The sequence below is a fragment of the Echinops telfairi genome, unplaced genomic scaffold (genome assembly GCF_000313985.2).
Source record: "Echinops telfairi isolate 266 unplaced genomic scaffold, ASM31398v2 ScPeMD7_1713;HRSCAF=2227, whole genome shotgun sequence".
NCBI classification, from domain to species: domain Eukaryota; kingdom Metazoa; phylum Chordata; class Mammalia; order Afrosoricida; family Tenrecidae; genus Echinops; species Echinops telfairi.
The window spans coordinates 10,501,189-10,505,822 of NW_022105611.1; the positions used below are offsets into that span (position 1 = coordinate 10,501,189).

Below are 4,634 nucleotides of genomic sequence, written 5' to 3' on the forward strand. Positions count from 1 at the left end.
GAAAGCGAATTTTGAGAATGATGAGGGCAACAAATGTATAAGTGTGCTGTGCACAATTGATGCATGTATGGATTGTGATAAGAGTTGTATGAGCCCCAATAAAATGATTAAAAAACAAAAAAACCAACTACCAGACCATGAGAGACAAACAAACCAACAAAACAAGCAAACTAAAAAGCAGGGAATCAAAAACCCATAAGAGACAGAAAAGTTAAACATTGTCAATCATTCCCCTGGGGTATAAGGCATCAATCATTATATTTTCATAGCTTAGCATTATTTTTAATCTTCAAAAACACGTTCATGGCCAGGGGTGGGAGGGAAAAGGAGGACATGGGAAGCGATGGCCTAGAGCAGCGGTTCTCAACCTTCCAAATGCCGCGACCCTCTAATACAGTTCCTCATGGTGTGGACACAGCCCAACCATAACATTATTTTTGTTTCTACTTCACAACTGTAATTTTGCTACTGTTATGAATCGAGCGACCCGTATGAAAAGGTCGTTTGGCCCCCAAAGGGGTTGAGACCCACTGGATAAAGAGGAAGACAGTATCTCAGAAAAGGGACTGAAAAACAAACACAAAGCAGAGCAGAGCACAGCAAGTTATTGGGAAGCTTGACAAGTTGTCTAAATTATTGGATACAATAATGATGTTCCGAAATGCAAACTCCCATCTAATTCACAGTAAAAAAATGTTTTAAGTTGATGTTATTCGATTTTTAGTCTCACCTACTTTTGTGTAATTAGATATGTAACCAATTCTCCAATAGCTATGTCATTCTTAAAAAAAAAAGTTTTCATCACAATGCAGGTGGCACATTATACCTAACAACCTTTTGATTTTAGCCACTGGAACATAAAACCTGGGTGATTAGTTGGATCCTAAGAGGGAACATATAGGAGTTACGGCAACCCTTTTCTTGTTAGGGACACTAATTCCGTATAGCATTGTCGATCACCTGAATTAAAGCTCTTCTATCCCAAATCTGGTAAAATTGGCCAGGATTTGCTCTTGAAAGATAAAAAATGCCACAGCCATATAATGCAATGTTCTCCGAAGAACTCTTAAATACTTTGGCTCCCAAGATTTCTGTGATTGGCTTTTCTGACTAAGAGAGATTCTGCTCCATAAAAAATTCCCATATCTCAACTTCACTGATTTGGACACGAATGCCCCTGCTCCAAGTCTGCAGACCATCTCATCCCAACTGGAAAAGCACCCGGGAGTCCACTCCGATCATTAAGAAAAGTACCCAAAGGCTTCTTTAAAGCTGACATTCCCAGGGCAAGATATGACAAAATAACAATTTACAAGCTATCAAGGGCTCATGAGGGAGGGGGAGCAGGGAGGGAGGGGTAAAAATGAGGACCTAATGCCAGGGGTTTAAGTGGAGAGAAAATGTTTTGAGAATAATGAGGGCAATGAATGTACAAATGCGCTTTACACAATTGATGTGTGTATGGATTGTGATAAGAGTTGTATGAGCCCCTAATAAAATGACTTAAAAAAAAAAAGCTGATATCCTTCTTCCCAATGAAAGGCCATCTTTCAGGTCACCCACTTTTCTTGCCATTTTTCAAGTTAGGACTTGATTCTTTTGTATGTCAGGATCAGGGTACTCTTTAGTTTCAAGGAACGACACTCTTGTATCAGCCATAGTTTCATTGCCACCACATTTACTTCATAAGCAGAGCCTTGTCTACTGCCAAGTGCCTTTTCTGTCATAAATCCTGAAAGGATTTGCTGAACCAAGTTAACTTATTCTAAGTCCAGTCAAAATTATCACCAGAGAGCTTTATTTTACCGTGGAGCTAGATAATTTTCTTATTAGACATGTGATTTGAGATGGGATCATTTTAGATTTTTGAATAGAGTGTAAATTCTGCTTGAAAGAAAATACTTGTGGGACTTCTAGTTGCTCCACTTACTTCAAGAAAATCCAGTGTCCATATTATTTTCAATAAGAAATACCAACACCAGAAATATCAGATGCTTTCCTAGCCTCATCTTCTCAACCTCCAAGACCTACCGAGCAAGATGAGATGTCAATATTTTGGATCAGGGTTAAATACAAGGAAGTCCATTGCCCTTACAATTAGTCTTAATTGTAATTTTCAGACGACCTTGATGTCATTAATTTGATGGATAGAGCTACAGGCTGGCTAGGGGAAGAAAAAGAAAAGCTCTCTGCCTCTTTGAGCCTCAGACGGGAGCTGCTGATCGGGTGCTCTGAAGACTCCCTCTCAATGTTGAGTTTAGACAACATGTTTTTGCCAGAGCTTCTCCTTCTTGTTGATTAAGAACAAGGAGTGTTTCCAAATGTTTTTAAAGATAGGTACACTCCTTCACAGCACACCTGGGTTCTCACACAAATAGTTGGAACTCTAAATCCATAGATAAGGTAGGTCTGAGCTCACATCTTTTTTCCTGGGAGAGGCTGGTAGCTTAGAACTGACCACCTTTCAGGTAAATGAGTTATGCAGTATGCCTCCAGGGCTTATTGCTATATGATTGGTAAACTCATTTTGATTGTGATAGGTGTTTAGTTCATTATGTAGATCTTGTTTTTTTCTACTGGATTATAAATTCTATACAGAATGAATGAACCTGGGAAACCATCATCCACCTACTGCCATCAAGTAGATTGTGACTCATAGCATCCCTCTAGCACACAGTAAAACTGCCCTTTGGGGTTTTTCTCCCCTGGAGCAGCTGGTGGGTTTGAACTGCTGACCTTGCAGTTATGAGACCAACACATCACCCACCACTAGGGTATATCAAAACACCACTAGGGCACCTTAATCTTTGAAAAGGCATGGGATATTCACATTTCCTTTTGTGTTATCCTGTCTTACCACTCACTCTACCTTAAGGTCTTTTAGGCTTTATACATATATCTCATTGAATTTTGCCCTTTTAAGTAGAAGTTATCTTCTTTTTTACAGACAAAATACTAAAGCTCAGTTTGAATAGTCTAAAGTTAGTGTATAGGAGACAAAATTCAAATGTGGCCTAATGTCAACCCCAGTATTGATATGCCTTAATAGTGATGAGGATACAGAAGTCAATGCTTATTGTGTGAATGTAATCTGCTGTTAATTGTATAGCCAAAGCAAAAAAGCAGTATCACTGCCATCAAGTCGATTCCTACTCATAGGGATTGTATAAGACAGGGGAGAACTGCCTCTGTGGGGTTTCTGAGATGGTTCCTCTTGGCAAGTGGAGAAAGCTTCATCTTTCTCTTACAGAGAGGCTGTTGGGTTTTGAAGTGCAGGCCTAGGGATTAGCAGCCCGACGTGTAGCCCACTCACTGTACCACCGGGGAAGTTTCCCTAAACCATTTCACGTGTATTTCTAAATAGTAATAGAACATATATTCATCCTGAGTCATACATGTAAAGTGGCTATAATGGCAAATGTTTTGTTACATATATTTTAGGAGAAAAAAATTAAGAACATATGTTCAATATTATGTCTAAAGATATAGGACAATCTTTTTTTTTAAAAAAATCATATTGGGGCCTTATATAACTCTTATCACAACCCATGCATACATCCATTGTGTCTAGCACATTTGTGTATTTGCTGCCATCATCATTTTCAAAACATTTTCTTTCTACTTGAGCCCTTGGTATCAGCTCATTTTTCCCCTCCCTCCCCTATCATTCCTTCCTCATGAACCCTTGATAGCTTATAAACTATTTTTTCATGTCTTATACTACCCCATGTCTCCCTTCGCCCACTTTTCTGTTGTCTGTCCCCCAGGGAGGGGGTTGTACGTAGATCACTGTGATTGGTTTCCCATTTATCCTCCCAGCTTCCTCTTACCCTCCTGGTTTGCTACTCTCATTATTGGTCCTGAGGGGTTTATCTGTCCTGTATTCCCTGTGTTTCCAACTCTTATCTTTACCCATGTACATGCTCTGGTCTGGCTGGGTTTTAGGTAGAATTGGGGTCATGATTGTGGGGGGAAGGAAGCATTAAAGAACTAGGAGAAAGTTGTATGTTTCATCTGTGCTATACTGCACCCTGATTCCTCTCTTTGTTGTGACCAATGTCCAGTTGTCTACAGATTGACTTTGGGTCTCCACTCTGCATTCCTCCTCACTCACATTGATATGTTTTGTTCTGGGTCTTTGATGGCTGTTAGTTGATCCCATCTGTGCTAGGTCATGAACTTTAGATGAGTTAACCCGTTCTCGTCTTCTCTTTTTCCTGTAAACCAAGTCCACAGGTGTCAGTGGCCAGACGCAACCCTTCTCTTTATCGCTGCTTTCCTCCCACTTCCACTCAGCAAGTGGATCCAGGTGGTCACCCAGCACGCATTTCAACCTGCCCACAGGCTCCCTTTAATGTTCAGTCCTAAAGGAGAGTTTTCTTCATGGTTCCAGATTTTTTTCCAGCTACTGGCACAAACCTCTGGTTCAAAATTCCAAAATCCAGAGTTTCTTTTTCACTTCAATCTGTCAGTCTTGCCCCCAGGCAAGTCTCCAGGAATGCAAATGTACTGGGTGCTCCAAAGCACTGGGTGGGGGTTTATCTTTTCAAAGTTTACTTTGCAGAAATGGCCAAAACTCATCTAAAGATCAAATTTTAATGGCTGAAAGCAAATGTACTTACAAGCTTTCTATT

The 4,634-nt window shown here is 40.2% G+C and overlaps 1 pseudogene; it reads right to left on the bottom strand.

Moving 5' to 3' along the window:
* Positions 1 to 782: 782 nt before the first annotated feature.
* Positions 783 to 1,659, bottom strand: LOC101657228 (annotated as a pseudogene).
* Between the last annotated feature and the right edge of the window lie 2,975 nt (positions 1,660 to 4,634).